The following is an 8886-nucleotide window of genomic DNA, read 5'->3' on the forward strand; positions in this document are numbered from 1 at the left end:
GTGACACCAGTTATATAGTTAATTCTGAGCTGATAATTACAAATAGACCTTTCCCCTTTATCACTTAGTGTTTAAATGCTTTCTATTGTAAACATAACGTATATATTGTATAACATTTAGAAAACCTTTCTGTTTTGATAGAGCTCAAGATTTAAGAAGGCTTAGACTTCAGCTAGAAGATGCATAAGGCACTTTGGGAGGCCGAGGCGAGCGGATCACGAGGTCAGGAGTTCGAGACCAGCCTGGACAACATGGTGAAACCCCTGTCTCTATGAAAAATACAAAAAATTAGCCGGGCATGGTGGCAGACACCTATAATCCCAGTTATTCGGGAGGCTGCATCAGGAGGATTGCTTGAACCCAGGAGGCGAAGGTGGCAGTGAGCCGAGACGGCGCCACTGCACTCCAGCCTGGGCAACAGAGCAGATAGAGACCATCCTGGCCAACATGGTGAAACCCCTTCTCAACTAAAAATACAAAAATTAGCTGGGCATGGTGGCGTGCGCCTGTAGTCCCAGCTACTCAGGAGGCTGAGGCAGGAGAATCGCTTGAACCCTGGAGGCAGAGGTTTCAGTGAGCCGAGACCACACCATTGCACTCCAGCCTGGGCGACAGAGCGAGACTACATCTCAAAAAAATAAAAAATAAAAAAGGAGATGCACATGTTTAAGTCTATTTCAGGCGGTTAGCTGGTGGATTGCTACAATTCCTCTGTAAGTTTAAAAAATCATGTAAAAAAATCATAAGTGCTGTTTTGGAGTACTGTAATAACTCGTGAGATGTAGAACACATCTGCAAAATGAGGATATTATAGAAGAAATAAGGGATGAGAGTAATACATAAGAAATAAGGGAAAGGACAAGAACAGGTAAATTAAACTTCAAGTACTATTTTTGCTATTGCTGTCTACACTCAACTAGCAAGAAAAAAGCCTTGCTTCTGCTCTGCGGGTTTTCTTCGGGTTTAACTTGACCAAGCAAAACAGACCTTCTGGGATTAACTTTTTCCTTTTCACTGTAGGTCACAGGTTCTACGTGTAGGGTGTTGGCCACCTGTTCTTCCACCATCTCTACCTCCACCTCCTCCTTTGTGGCCACAGCAATGTCACAGCCCATACATGGGGGAGGGGAGCACTCAGGAACTCGGAGGCAGATGCATTTTTTTTCAAACACAATAACCTCCAACAGTGGTCTCTAAGCACTTTCCTATGCTCTTCCAAAACGTGACCTCGCCTCTTACTCACACATCCCCTACACACGGAAAAGGACCACTATCCGTCCATCCTGCGCTCGAGGGAGAAGTTTATACCTTCGTCCTAGAGATGCCAAATGCAGCAGGGAAGGCTGGACCGAGGCAGCCGAGTGCTGGGAAGGGAGGCAAGAGGTGCGGGAGCGGGGAGAGGGGGAGGGGAGGCCGGGGCGCAGCGGGAGTAACCTCCACCGCACCCCACCGCCCCGAGGGGCAGCCGGCCCGGCCCGAGTTTCTCCCCAGCAGCCTCCAGCCGCGGCTCTCGGGGAGGAGGAAGGAAGGGGTTCCCCGTCCAGGAAGCAGCACGAGCGGCGACCGCCTCCAGCCTCACCCTCCTCAGCCCCGCACCGCCCATTCCTCACTCCCCGCGCCGCCGCGTCCGCGCGCCTCCCCTTGCAGAGACCCCCACCCCGCCCGCCCCGGCCCCGCGCCCGCCCCTCCCGGGACCCCTAATTCATTCACTCGCCGCCGGCCCCGCCCGGCGCCGGCAAAGAGGGTCGGGACCTGGGCAGGGGCCCAGGAGGGGTGGTCCGCCTCGTACCTCTCTCCCGCACCTGGGAGCCGCTGAGCCTCTGGCCCCGCCGCCGCCTTCAGTGCCTGCGCCGCGCTCGCTCCCAGTCCGAAATGGCGGGGGCCGGGAGTACTGGCCGAGCCGCCGCCACCGTCGCCGCCGCCACTGCCGCCGCCGCTGCTGCCTCCGCCGCCGCGGCCGCCGCCTAGGAAAATCGAGCTCCGAGCACACCGATGAGTTCGGGGCCGGGCGGCCGCAGAGGGCAGAGCTATCGATGCGTTCCGCGCTCGATTCCTCTTCAGACGGGCGTACGAGAGGGAGCCGCTGAGGGCGGTGTGGGAAGAGGGAAGAGGGGGAGGCCGCGAGCGCCGGCGGGGAGAAGGAGGGGGCCGGGCCGGGCCGGCGGGGGAGGAGCGGGGGCCGGGCCGGCGGAGGAAGGGGTGGCTGGGGCGGTCTAGGGTGGGGAGCCGGGCCGGCTGGAGAGCGGGTCTGGGCGGCGCCTTGGCGGGAGGAGGGACTGCCGGACCCACGCGGCGGCCCGCCCCCTGTCTCGCCGCTAGGCGGTCCCCGCAGCCGCGGATTCTGACCCTGAGCGGGACCCAACCGCGGAGAGCTGTGCGGACGCTACCAGGGAGACGCCGCGAGCGTCCACGCCACCAGCGGCCCAGCTGACCGGTCTCCACAGAGAAGCTGCGAAGAGCGCCCCGCCACCCTCTGGGTCGGCCTATACTGGCGCGCATCCATTTACTATCATTGACTGCATGTAAATAAACAAGCAGTCACCAAAAGTGGGAGGCGACTTCGGGTACTTAGGGAGACCGGGCGGACGATTTCCCACACCGGGGCTTTCTGATCGCCGCCCCGATTATTATCAGCCTCAGCACTCGGGCTGGGAATTTAGCCCCAGGCCCAAACAAACGCGACAGACCCTTTCAGCGCTATCTCGGGTAGGAGGTTTGTGATGTTTTGCTATCTTTCTTGATATTTTGAACCCATCACAAGGTCTCTAAACAGGGACTTCGCATATACCCATGGCCCCTGAAATCACAAACAAAAGACGACTGTTTTTAAGTAGAGGTGCCCTTGGTAGTTTAGACATGAGGAGAGTCATTCAAACATTAATTAGAAGACATTAATCAGTTAACGTTTGTGGAGTTAAGATATTAAACAATGGGGCAATTAAACATGCTAGCATACCCGGAGTCTGTGTTGATAAACTACCTAGAAAGGTACGTTGGGAGAGACTTGAGGATTGAGGGGTGGAAAATCAACGCCTGTACCTGATAGGATCTCCCCTCCTCCAAGACTCTACTTTCAGTTCCATTTCTCTAGTCCACATCATAAACCACCAATAAAGCTGAATTTAAATCCGAGCTATTATGTCTGTTAACCAAGGCTTTACATTAACTGTCATCTTTTCTACTCTTGCACGGGCTGTATTCTGCAAGGTTTATTCCAGTCTCCCCCTGCTAGCGCCAGGTGGAAGGGGCAGAAGAGAGAAGTGAAAGACAGGGAAGGGTAGAAAATGTGCCTACTCTATGTTAAGTACAAGCTAAATCTTTTGCACGTATAGTATCATCTTATTTAATCATCACGACAACCTTATGAGATAAAATACTTTTTACAAATGAAGAAACAGATTTAGTGGTTAAAACCTGGGCCCAAGTTCACATCGTTAAAAAGTGGAGTGTCCTTCATGTCAGATCATAGTCACTCTACTCCCAGATCATCAGTGGCCCTCATTCCACTTGACATAAAAGCAAAATTATTTTCAAAAATCCTACATGGCTTTAAATTATTTGATATTCCCTACCCTCTTACTTCCCTGAACTCTCATCCTACTGTCCGTAGGTACACATTGGTTACTGGCTGTTCCTTGAAAATGCCAGGCAGGCTTCTTCCTCAGGGAATACGCACTTGCTACCCCTCTGTCTGGCACCTCATTTAAATCTTTGTTCTAAAGTATTTTTAAAATGAGATCTTCCCTAAAAAGATCATCTTTGATACTGTAATTTCCCCCTTGTCCCAGATCTATCTCTTTTCCTACTTTTTCTCCAGAGCTCTCATCACCTTCAATAATACACTATTTTGTTTTCTTGTCTCTCTCCCACCAGAATGTAAGCTCCATGAGGGCATGGGTTTTGGTCTGTTTTATTTACTGCTAAATTTCCAGCACCTAAGACAGTCTCTGACACAACAAGGCATTCAATAAATATTTATGCAATGTTGAATGAGTGAATCTATGGACCCTCTGTGGATTGTAAATCCTAATCCATGAACTCTGTGACTCTAAATCCTTACTTAGACAGAGTGTCTTAAACCTCCTCTCAATCTCTGTCTTCATCTTAACAACAATCTGCTTTGAAACTTAGGTCACCTTCTGATAAGCCACATTCTATGCAGCCAAGAGATACTTATCTCGTACATAATAGACACATGGAATTCTTAAATGAATGAATTTGCACTTATGTGTATGCTATTTTGTGGTCACTCAAGCATAAATCACAGATTTATTTTGTGCAACATCAAGTGCATGATAAGTTCTTGTTTCCTCTTACAGCTGCGAATATGATGTTCTTCCTATAGTTGGTGTTCCATACATCTTAAAAGGACTATAATATTGAAGAGGGGAAAGCTTTATATAGCACTTTTATGCTGATTATGACAATTCTGGCATTAGCAGAAACCTTATTCATCCACATGGTCTCAGTTATCATCTAGGCTCATGATTCGCAAAGCAAATCTGCATCCAACCATTTGTTCCATGCACCCCACACTCCAGTTTTATCTCAGACACTTTCTCTTTCCTTTTCACTTCCAAAGCAATTTATACATATGGTATGTCAGGTCTTTCTGCCGTTCAGTCCTGGGTACTTACTTAGAAGCCAGCACCACCTCCTTGCAACATTCTCTTTCTTTCCTTAACATAGAGGTCTCAAGGGTAAATGCTTTAGGAATCACCTGCCATGCTTACCAAAAATGCAGGTTCCTAGGCCTCTCACCCATATATTTTATTCAGTTGGTCTAAGGTAGATCAGTAATCTTCACTTTTAGCAAATCAAATGATCCTAAACTGGTGGTTCACTGTGTGCACATTGAGAAACTCTGATGTAGATATTCAAATTCTTGGCACCCACACTTTCTAATATCTTCAGGGGTTCTTCTTTCTCAAGCCTGGTGGCTCCCTTGAACAGTCTCCCTGGCTCTTCCTTCTGTTGCTCTCTCCAAGGACAAGCACACTGAACCAGACTGTGATCACAATGGGAAAAGGGGGAGGAAATAAAAAGTATAAGCGTGGGGATTCCAGGCCTGCTCTAAGCTAAAACTGAAGTTTCTAACCTCTACTGTTAGACGGTCCTGGGAAGGTAGCCACGTACAGAGGTGCGCATGTACTGACCCTTTCTTTCACAAGAAACCCTTTTCTGCAGGTAAAATTAAAGCCAGAACAACAGGAGTACCCTTACGTTACCTGGGCTCTTAGAAAAGGTATAAAATGCTAGGACACCCTCTGAGCACTGCAAATGCGGAGGATTTACTTGAAGGCAATAAGGACACTTTAGAAAACACTGTCATCAGTCAGAGAGCTGCTGTTCGGTCCGGGAATCAACTGCACTTGTGATCCAGCAGCAGGCTGTCGGGCCCTGCTCATCCCTTCATTAACAAGTATCCATTGCCTATCACTCTAGTAATTTTGCCATTCTCATAAATCACCATCTGTTCACTGCTTTTTCATGTAGTGTCAGCTTCTACTGCTATCTATGCTTCTAGTGGTCACTCTCTGTGACTAACATTGAAAGCATTCCAAGAGAGAGGATCTGGCCATGTCTGTCATTCACTGTTCAATAGGAAGGGCCTTTATGGGACACAATTTTCCTGATTGGTGGCTGGCCGCCTTTATGTCTGGCTAAAAGATTATTGTGTTTGTTTGTGTGCCAACCCTGAGTCCAGACAGTTGTGGCCACTGTAGCAGGACGCAGAGCAGGGGAACTTGAGCAGGAGGAGCCATCTGCAGTGCTTTCATGGACTCTACTTCAGCACAACCTTTTGACTCTGGCAGGAATCTGAACAGATAAATGGGTGCTGCTTAATTCACTTACTCAGCGCTTTATCCTTACTGGACACTTACTCATTATACTTTGTATACCTTTTTTGCAAGTACATTTTCCCGTAACTGTTTTACTAGATGTATATTCTTCCAGTTCCCTGTTTCTTTTAATTCTATGTTTTCATAGTTCTTAGCACATCTGGGTCCTCTGTAAATATTGTTGAAGTGAATGAAATTATAACAAGTTTCAGTCCTCTCTCTTCATAGGCACTTCATTCTCATCGAACCAATTTCCTGGACCATTTCTAAATGAATATTCTGTTATCACGGCAAATGCCTGTCCAAAGCCAAATTCCCCATGTTATTCCCTCTAACGAATTCCCTCTCTCAGTTCCTCCATCTTACCTGAGTGACATGGTCCTCCAGAACTTTTAGACTTGAAAACTTAAATTAATTTTCAACCCACTCTTTATTAAAATTAGTCCCAGCTCCTTTTAATTATACTTCCTGAGTATTTTCCCATATCTGCCTCTTCTGTATTCCTTCCTTCTCAGGTACATTTCTGGAACAACTTCTTCATTGACTTTCCTACCTCCTGGCTTTCTTTGTCTCAATTCAGGTCTATGATGTTGCCAAATTAACCTTTCTTCTGCATGTCTTTCATCATCATCAAACATTTACTCTGCGCCTGTTTCATATAGGCTACATGCATACTGGGTATATATTTGAACAGTGGAAAGAGTTACAAGCTAAACACCTAATAAGTACCTAAAGATGATAAGTACCTTTGAAATTATAAGGGAAAATGATCTCTGGTCCCAGTTAAGTCTCCCCTTCCCGGAGACTTAATCTTGCTTCCAAGTCTGTAATAACTTCTTACATCCAGCTGAATCCAGTCCAAATCCTTGGTGCCTAACTTTTGAGAACATCCATGGTCAGGCACCATCCTGACCCTATGACTTTGTTTCCCAGCTTCTCAAAGCAGATAGATGCTCTCCTCTCCTCGAGTGAATCCCCTCTCCATACCATTAAAATTGGATATTTTATGTCTCTGCTCCTTTTCTCACCCAGCACCTTTTTGCCTTTCTCTTTGCTACAATTCTCTCTCATTCAAGATGTAGAATAAGACCTATTTCCTCCATGAATGCTTTGTTGATTATGCTGCCTCTTCTTTATCTCCCTCTCTGTTGTTTTATGTGGGTTAATCATGTCTCCCCAGGTAAATTCTAAAATCCTAGAGGCAAGAGTCGTATCTCAGGTGTGTGAACCCCCCTCAACCATAGAGCCTAGTTCATAGCAATTACTCAGTAACCACATGAATACACATAATGTGCTTATCAGCAAGGTAAACATGATCTAAGCAATGTTTGAGGAAGACTAGAATGGCAGCTACATGCAGAAAAGATTGGAAGGAAAAAAGACCTCAGGTAAAGTATTTTGTGGATAGCATAACAGTCCCTAGTAGCAGTGGGTATGGTGCCCTGGCTTAATGTATTGGTCCTGTGAGCTAGAACAAATCTCTGAATCCCTTCAAGATTCATGTTTAAGAATGGAGTAATGCAATAACCACTACCATTTTTAAAACTCCTCCTATGAGCCAGACAATATTTATACCATTTTATTTTATTTTATTTCATTTTATTTATTTGAGATGGAGTTTCGCTGTCGTTGCCCAGGCTGAAGTGCAGTGGCACGATCTCGGCTCACTGCAACCTTCACCTCCTGGGTTCAAGCGATTCTCCTGCCTCAGCCTCCCGAGTAGCTGGGATTACAGGCACCTGCCACCACACTCAGCTAATTTTTGTATTTTTAGTAGAGGTAGGGTTTCACCATGTTGACCAGGCTGGTCTTGAACTCTGGACCTCAGGTGATCTGCTGGCCTTCGCCTCCCAAAGTGCTGAATTACAGGTGTGAGCCACCACACCAGGGCAGATTTACTCTATTTCAAACAAATCTATCCCACATTTGTCCACTTCTCAACTTCTTCGCTGCTCCCAGTGTAGTCCAAGCCATTGCTATCCCTCCCCTAGGCAGGCAGATAGCAGCTAACAGGTCTCCTTGCTTCTGGTGTTGTTCCTCTACAATCTGTTCTCCACAGAGCAGCCAGACTGGTTCTTTTAAAAATGCAAAATAGGTCATGTGACCAGATCAAGCTCTCCACTGGCTTCTGTTGCACTCACAGTAAAATTCACACTCCTTCAAGCCATTTCATGATCTAGTTTTTGCCTACCTCTGATTGCACCATGCAAGACCCTTATCCGCACTAGGCTTCGACTTCACCCACCACCTTTTTGTTCCTGGTACAACCAAGCTCATTCCCTCCTTAGGCCTGTGACTGCTTTTTTCTCAGTCAGGCATGCCCCTGCCAGCCAGGTTTTCTGTCTTTCAGGTGTCAGCTGAAAGACACTGCTTCAGTGAGAGACTCCCCAACACCAGGTCTAAATCAGCAATCCTTACCTTAGTTCCTAACTTCTATCCTTCAATGAATCTCTCTCTCACATAGTGGCCTGTGTTATTCTTTTATTTAACGCTTACCGTATCTGAAATTATCTTGATCATTTGCTGCCTGTTTCCTCCCCTGAAATACAAATTTCATGAGCCAGGGACCACTGAATCCTCAATGTCCAGAGAGAGCCTGGCACATAGTAGTCACTTAATAAAGATTTGTTGGTAAGTTGTCGTAAAGAAAATAATAGGACTAATAATCCATTCTAAGTGAGGTCTCTGCAAGTCAATTTAGATCTCTTGGCTTTGCTTCTATCTGCATAATACAATAGTACTTCATTTAGGCCAGGCATAGTGGCTCATGCCTGTAATCCCAGCACTTTGGGAAGCCAAGGCAAGAGAACTGCTTGAGTCTGGGAGTTTGAGACCAGCCTGGCAACGTGGTAACATGGCAAAACCCCATCTCTATAAAAAATACAAAAATTAACCAGGCGTGTCAGCGTGCATCTGTAGTCCCAGCTTTGCGGGAGGGGGATTGCTTGTGCCCGGGAGGTCAAGGCTAGAGGAAGCTGAGATCATGCTACTGCATTCCAGCCTGGGCGATGAGTGAGACCCTGTTTAAAAAAAAAAAAAAAAA

The 8886-nt window shown here is 47.0% G+C and overlaps 1 protein-coding gene across 4 annotated transcripts in view; it reads right to left on the minus strand.

Moving 5' to 3' along the window:
• Window positions 1-2128, minus strand: part of KRAS (KRAS proto-oncogene, GTPase) — a 50150-nt gene extending 48022 nt beyond the window's left edge. Inside the window, exon 1 of one of the 4 annotated variants that reach the window (XM_030938711.1) lies at window positions 1790-2128. The gene's annotated coding sequence lies outside the window, so the exon portion shown is untranslated. The remainder of the gene's footprint in view (window positions 1-1789) is intronic. The other 3 variants (XM_030938710.1, XM_030938709.1, XM_030938708.1) reach the window with 3 other exon arrangements.
• Window positions 2129-8886: the final 6758 nt, after the last annotated feature.

This window comes from Rhinopithecus roxellana, chromosome 10 (genome assembly GCF_007565055.1).
Source record: "Rhinopithecus roxellana isolate Shanxi Qingling chromosome 10, ASM756505v1, whole genome shotgun sequence".
Classification (NCBI taxonomy): domain Eukaryota; kingdom Metazoa; phylum Chordata; class Mammalia; order Primates; family Cercopithecidae; genus Rhinopithecus; species Rhinopithecus roxellana.